The sequence below is a fragment of the Anser brachyrhynchus genome (genome assembly GCF_964034855.1).
Source record: "Anser brachyrhynchus genome assembly, chromosome: 4".
NCBI lineage: Eukaryota > Metazoa > Chordata > Aves > Anseriformes > Anatidae > Anser > Anser brachyrhynchus.
Window position 1 is genome coordinate 53,607,864 of NC_137698.1, and position 7,998 is coordinate 53,615,861.

General features: G+C 35.5%; 1 long non-coding RNA gene across 3 annotated transcripts; it reads left to right on the forward strand.

Annotated features, from left to right (window-relative positions):
- The first annotated feature begins 1,034 nt into the window (after positions 1-1,034).
- Positions 1,035-7,031, forward strand: LOC308194558. 3 transcript variants are annotated; one of them, XR_013950664.1, is made up of 5 exons: positions 1,035-1,399; positions 1,946-2,020; positions 2,308-2,422; positions 3,326-3,373; positions 5,893-7,031. It is a non-coding gene; the product is annotated as an uncharacterized lncRNA (long non-coding RNA). The 3 variants fall into 3 exon arrangements; XR_013950665.1 differs by having other exon boundaries at positions 2,311-2,422; XR_013950666.1 differs by having other exon boundaries at positions 2,311-2,422; positions 5,896-7,031.
- The last annotated feature ends 967 nt before the right edge of the window (positions 7,032-7,998 follow it).

Consider the following 7,998-nt stretch of genomic DNA (forward strand, 5'->3'; position numbering starts at 1 on the left):
AGAAAGATATAACAGAGGGGAAGCAAAATCACTAAAAAAAAAAAAATCACGAAAGTAAGAGACTGTGGATTTTAAAGTATTGTGAAAAAAAAATATGGACAAGAAGAGAAGTTTTGAAAGGAGAATTGGACTGAAAAATCCAACTTAATAATATAGTCCACCACTTGCTTGTTGCATTCTCCCTAATGATGCAGAAATCTTCGGTAATATTTTCTGTTTTATGTTTGAATTGATAATGTCAAAGCTTTTCTAGTTGTAATTGAGGAGACTTTACTAAGAGTAAACATTTTTAAAATTACCACCCCATTTTACCAGAATTGTAGATAGAAGAGATCTCTGACCCGCTGTTAGCAATTTTAATTAAGTCTTGGCATGGCAGAGAAATTATAAATGAATAAAGTATGCCATTGTAAACATTCAAATAGGGTGTGCTGGATGACCCACATGACTATGGGCAGGTTAGCTAGACATCAGCCCACGGGAAAATAATGAGAGTTCTCATACAGGATTCAAAAAATAATGAATATACAGGCCTATAATTAATATAAGACAAAGAACAGAAATATAATCCAAGCAATCAACATACTTTCCTAAAAATGCATCTTGTCAAACATTTTAGTTTAATTATTTGGGAAAATTGCAGGTTTGATTATTAGAGGTAATGACACTAGGCATTTGACTTAGAAGCACCCAGCATTCTGATGTTAAAAATAGTGTCATATTTCAGATTTTCAAATGCTGTTGTCAAATGGGATTGTCAGGTAATATGGGCAAGGTTCCACTGAAGCTCAACAGCCTTCAACGCTTCCATTTGTTATTAAGAGAAAATATGAAATAATACCATTTTTTAATTATAAAGTAGATAGACAACACTGGAAGAGTAATACATCATTGTGAGTTCAGAGAAGCCAGAGAAAGAAACTAGATCATACGTAACAAGAGTCTGTTGATTCAAATGTACTTTTAATGTAGCCAGCAGCAAGCTTACACATCTAGAAAGACACTGCATCTACAGGATAGGAGACTGAGAGGGAAAGGAATAAGACTAAAATAGATTTACAAATCACATGGGCCAGAGAAGTGAAGATGAGATTCCAAGATGTAGAATGGACAAAAACTGCATAAGAAATTGTTCACTGTACAAGTACGTGTCAGTAAGTAGCCTCTACAATTCCTGAGAACGAATTTAATTTTTTTTTTCTATTTACTGTTCCAGAAATAACCCCAATATGTGGGCTTTGAAAGAGGGGAAGGAATGCAAGATCCTAAGGGTTACCTTAATCAATAACCAATGGTTACAATTTGATGTGTATTTATTTATTTTATGACTGCAGATGTAACAAAGTAATGACCAATATACTAAAAAAAAAAAAGGATTCACCGTTTTCTAATTCAACCGGTAAGTATGACACCTGTGTGTGGCCCAAGAAATATGGCCCAAGTAATATGAACCAAGTATATGGCCCAAGTAATAGAACAGATCAGACTAAATAATCTAAATTTTCCTTCTTAACTTAAATTGCATGAATCAGTATGTAAAATTACACTCAATGACTGGACCTAGCAAAATGCAACTATTTATAGACAATAAATTAATTTTAGAAATGAACTATAATCCTCTTAGTGGGAAGGAAAATGAAGATAGTATAATTGAAAGAATGGGAAAAAAAAATCCATAGCTTAGCGACTAGCTGAGGAAATGTATTAGTAATGGATGTTGTCATTTTATTGCCGTTGCTTTTTGCTTACTTTTTTGTTTTAATCTAGAACTTTCAGTAAGCTAACATGTATTATTATCTGACAAAATTTCAAGATACAACAATGTAAACAATATTGACTTCTACTGAATAATTATTCATAAGCCAAGTGTATTATTCTGAGAAACACAAGGAAGGCTAAGTCCAAAATAAATAGCATTCATGTACTCATCCTATTTTCTTCTAAGACCATTTTCCAACAAGGAAAGGAAGAATCTGCCATCTGTTACTTTGCTAATGCGTCTTTTAGCACACACATTAAGGTAGGTATTCTTGTAAAAGATTATCAAATTAAAATATTTGCTTTTTTTTTTTGGTGTAAATTTTTAACATGATTAAAAAGTAATGGCTATGGTTAGCAAGCCACTAAAATAAATGTTTAGAATTATACATCTAAACCAGTCCACTATTGAATTAAATAATTTAAAGAGGTGTCCCTCTGGGCTAGCCTACAAGATATAAATAAATGGTTATTTGACTTTACTGGCTATTCTGAGTGCATCACTATTGTGCTTTTGACTACATTTTCATTTTGTTTCACTTGGGAAAGAAGATGTGGTGGTTACCCACTGCAGAACTGAGAACTTGTGGGCTAGATCTATCCCCAGACTACCTTACTGATGAGTATGCCTACTACCGTATGCAAGAACAAGATATTGTGATGAGTAAGTGCACTTTATTCTGAGCAGATGAATGATTATCACAGTGACAAATGGGCACCTTCCTAAAAGCTACAAAAAACAAAAAAAAGTTTTCCTCCTGGTAGATTTTGCTTCACACCCCCCCCCCCCCCCCCTTTTAATAGCCCAATATTCCACTTACAGATGTTGAAAGAAAAAAACACTGAATAGCCAAAAAAAAAAGAGTAAATTTACACTGTTGAAAATTGTAAATAGTATCTGCTGTGTTTTTTTGGCAAGATTATTCTTGGCAAGATGATTCCTTTTTGTGACAAGACTACAGATTCTACTCCTTATCGTCTTTGTCTCTATTAATAAGGAGCTAAAAAATGATTAGAGGACTGGAGCACCTGTCATATGAGGACAGGCTGAGAGAACAGGGCTTGTTTAGCCTGGAAAAGAGAAGACTGAGTGGAGACCTCATCAATGTATATAAATATCTGAGGAGAGGGTACTGAGAGGATGGAGCCGGTCTCTTTTCAGTTTTGCCCAGCGACAGGACGAGAGGCAATGGGTACAAACTGAAGCACAGGAAATTCTGGCTGAATATGAGGGGGTACTTCTTTACTGTAAGGGTGACAGAGCACTGGAACAGGTTGCCCAGAGAGGTTGTGGAGTCTCCTTCTCTGGAGATATTTAAAACCCACCTGGATGACATCCTGCTCAACCTGCTCTAGGTGATCCTGCTTGGCAGGGGCTAGGGATCTTCTTGGCAAGGGACTTCAGAGGTCCCATCCAACCTCGGCGTTTCTGTGGTTCTCTGAAAAAAGAAGGAATATTGCAAAACAAGTACAGATAATTCCATTACTTATGGTCATAAAATAAGAGCCATTATACTATAACCCATAGCTTACTTTCATTGGCTCTAAGCCTTAATATCTATTTCAGGGTAAATTATGAAGAAGGTCTGAGTACTACCAAGGAACTGAAGAATCAGTGAGTATGTTAAATTATTATGCAGTGCTGATTTAGGCACAAAATAATTGGTGTCATTCACAGAGCATTAGTATGAGGTAAAATGAATGCTTTCATCTTCAGCCACAATCTAATTAAGAAGCTTATGTTTTTATTTTAAAAGTTTGAATGTAAGCATAGAAACCAAATCATTGCCGGGGAGTGGAGGCAGAATAAAATAAAAAGGGTATAGTAGGGTTCAAGTTCTGAAATATCCTTTGGTATACAATAAGTAGTATGTAAGAATACCTACTCATGTTTCTGTGGATATCTTTCCCTTTCACACCATTTCAGCTTATCATCTGAAAAAAAAATTAATGAAAATCTAATATTCAATTTACATTTTAGCTCTAACTAAAATAAAATATTGTTCTTCCTTTGTTAATTTATAATTTGTTCACAACATCAAAAATTCCCATGTCTTTTGGTGTTCAAAAAGTGGCAAGGAATCTTAGTTTTACTTTTTTCCACACATCCACATTGTATTTTATTCAAATTTTTCAGCTTCATCAACATTAACAATTCTTGCAAAATACAGAACTATTTTTATAAACATTAGAAAAAGTGTATTTTCCAATCTACTGTTGGAAGATACACTTTATGAGTACAAAGATTGAGAGAGATTGATGTGTAGTAAGTAAATATTCATATAATGCAAGGCAGCCACCCTTTGGTGGCTTGGCTTGGGTCATGTATCTTATAATGTCCCTAACAACCAAACCACTACCACCTCTCAACACCAAAAGGAATATTATTTTGGACACTTTCAAATAAAAACAGAAAAGAAGCACTGTCTCTTTTATGAAGGTGTGCATCACCCTATTTTTCAGATAGAATGTGACAAGAAGGTGAGATTTTGCCAATTAAAGTTTTGCCTCTTACATAATAATATCAGCTGAAAGGGTCACATGTAAGACTGCAATGCAACTACAAAGTTAGTTTTATTTATTATTTCCAGCATACTCTTCTTTCAAAAAATTTCTCTGTATTTCTCTGATAATCAAGGATATTGTATAGATCCAAAAAAAAAAAAAAATCAACAGTGCTAATTAACTAAAAGCTGTTTAAAGAATTATTAAAAAAAACCTCCCTAAGAAGCTCAAGTAATGTGTATAATTATATCTGCTGGGGTCTCTTAATTGACAGAAATTACACCTCCTATAGATTGTGTTGTGTGTCTGAAGTAATGAGTCCTGAATTCAGAAGTCCAAATGACTGCTTAAGGGCTTAGCTATACTGTTTTAATAACAAAAGATTATCAATTAAAAGAAATTCATAAAATCATATTTAAAAAAAAAAAAAGTAATTGTTGGCTTTTCCTGAGATTCTGAAAAATCTGCAATATAGACAAACATATATTACAAACATTTTTTTAATAATGTATTTTGTGGTTGATATAGAATGCATTTGACATGCCTGAAAATAGATATTAACAAATCCCTTTACCAGACTGATTACAGGTCAGGACACTCTGCAGGAAGTAGAAAATTGGAAGCAGTCTGCTTTGAAACAGAAGAAATAACAATTAATAATTAATTAGGCAAGATGATTTTTTCACAGTTATGTTTACACATAAAATCTATAGACTACAGAGTGACAATACAGGGTATGCTCCAAGTCAAATCTTGTGAAGAGAATAGTGGTTTTATTTTACATCATAATAATAATACATTAAAAGCTTACCAGCCAAGCAGTACGATTTACTTACTAATACGTTGAGTACAAATGTCTGAACTATCCAGAGCAGTAACTATCCTTTCTTTATCAAAGATGTTGATAAAAATATTAGGGAGGTTAAATTTACCTTTTGTCGTTGATGTTGTTGTTCCTACTACCTGCCTGAAAATATTAATTTCCTTAAATAGAAAAGCAATTATAGCAGCCCATCCCACATTTCAGGGTGATTTCGGATCCATGGAGAGCAAATGTAATTTGGTTCTGACACAAGGGCCCCCTCCCATGAAAACAGGAGCTGAAGGACAGCAATGTAAGCATGACAGCATGGAATAGGTCTGCCTGTTGCAAGAACAACCAGATATGGGAGCTGTCAAACTTTCCTAGGCCTCTTCATATATAAATCATAAATAAAAATCGTCGTAGATGTAATAATATACATTTAGTAATAATAAATACTGGACAGTATTTGGTGTCTCTAGGACCATAGAAAGCACTCTGTCAAGTTACAAATGCAGTTCTGAGACACCGTCTTTTGGGTCAATACAAAATGTTCATAGTTCTTAGAAACGTCTGGAAGTATACAGATGTTTTGCTCATATTAAAACCAGGTAACTCTACATAAACAGCCAGCCTAATGGCCAAAGTCATGCCCCAGGGTTGAAGACCTTCTGTTATATTTCTCAGGCCAAGATAATGGTTGTGTATAAAACGCCAGGTACTGTGCTATTCACTGAGATACACTGTGATGGTGTGAGTAGTGGCCGACATGCCTTATAGGACAGCTTCTCAGACAGAATAAATCGTCATTGATCCTCTATTTTTAGCAGACTTACTTACTTCAGCGAGTGAGTTGACCCAAGAAATCTCCAGTCACTTTCTCCATTTCTGATTCATCAAGGAACACAGTATAAGAAACCTGTTTGAAGATGACTTTGTTTCTCTACTGGTGCTTTTTCATTTGCTGCCCTATTAATGTACAGGAGAACTGATGTAAGAAATCCTCCTATTGCACTGAACTTTTCAGTGTGGGCCTGTATCACATCTGACAGCGGCCAGGTGCTCAGATGAGGGTATAAAAAGAGACCAAATATGCAGGTACGTTTTTCCTACCTTTAACATTCTGCAACTTGAAAGGCGGGGAGTTTCTAAGACAGAAATTGCATCTTTAGATTTGTATTACATGTGACGGTTTTATTTATTTTTTTAATTCCTAGACTATGTATAATTACTTTTCAAACTGTGTAAACTTTTAGCACCCACATCCTCTGACAGTAGCCCAGTAGTTATGCACTGTGTGGAAAAGTGTGGGGTTTGGTTTTAGACTTACTACATGGATGTTGATGATGTTGATGTCTCTAGAGTTATATTGTTGAAAATGCAAAGTTTTTCCTTTTTACCTTCTCTATTTCACTCCTGATGTTAGAGATTTTTGTCACACCCAAATTATTCCCTTTTCTAGGCCAGGAGGCCTTAATCCATCCCAGTATTCCTCAGTAGAAGCTGTTTTATAACTCTGACCACCTTCCCTGCCTGTTTTTATACTTCTTACAATTCTACTAAATCTCTTTTACCTGCGCTCATACCAAAGAGCTATTCATACAATGGAACCACTTAGGTTGGAAAACACCTCTAAGATCATCTAGTCTAATCATTAACCTAACACTACCAAGTTTACCACTAAGCCATGTCCCTAAGCACTACCTCTACACATCTTTTAAATACCTCCAGGGACAGTAAATCAACTACTTCCCTGGGCAGCCTGTTCCAATATCACAACCTTTTCAGTGAAGAAGTTTCACCTATTATCCGACCTAAACCACCCCTAATACAACTTGAGGCCATTTCCTCTTGTCCTATCGCTTGTTGCTTGGGAGAAGAGACCTATCCCTATATCACTACAACCTCCTTTGGGGAGTGATAAGGTCTCCCCGAGCCTCCTTTTCTCTGGACTAAATAACCCCAGTTCCCTTAGCCACTCCTCATAAGACTTGTTCTCTAGATCCTTCACCAGCTTTGTTGCCCTTCTTTGGACATGTTCCACTCTTTCTTGTAGTGAGGGGCCCAAAACTGAACACAATATTTGAGGTATGGCCTCACCAGAGTACAGGGGGACAATCACTTCCTTAGTGCTACTGGCCACACTATTTCTGATACAACCCAAGATGATTTCGGCCTTCTTGGCCACCTGAGTACACTGCTGTCTCATATCCATATAACAGCTTCTGTTTTCTTTCTCTTGCATTTTCTTAAAACATTCTATTCTCTTTCAACAGCTTCTAAGGACTGAGGTAACATTTTTATGATCCTATCCAAAATGACTTAAAGATCTTATTTTGGGGTTGTAATGGTTACTTTAAAGCCCCTCATTAGACATGTATAATTTGGTTTGTTTTTCTGTGAGAGAATTACTTTGTACTTATCAATGTTGAATTTCATCTGTCACTTTATCACCTAGTCACTCACAGGAGATGAATCAATGTTTTACGAATTTAATGACATATAATAAAGAGTTGCAAGCTCAAGCTAAATAGCATAAAGACCATGGGAAAATTACTTTGCAATTCCACTGAAGCAGAATGAAATCTTTTTCCCTACTTAGTGACATTTCACATGAAGAACAATTAGCTGTGCATTTAAACTTCAGAGAAGTTTTGGGACATGAGATTATCATAGAAACACTTCATTGGTTTATATTTTAATGGAAAAGATTGTCTGCCAGGATTTTTCTATAACAGTTCCTAGTTTTGGAAGTGGGGAAACAGGGCAGGATTCCCACAGTAGGTCATTGTCTCCTTGCCTTGGTGGAACCTGTTGGGCCTCAGGACATTATGCTTGTTTATCTATGAGCATAAAATAAGATCAGGATGGTTCAGGGGAAAAAAAAAAAAAAAGTTGCTTCTGAGAGTAATTCTCTTCATAGCCACAAAACT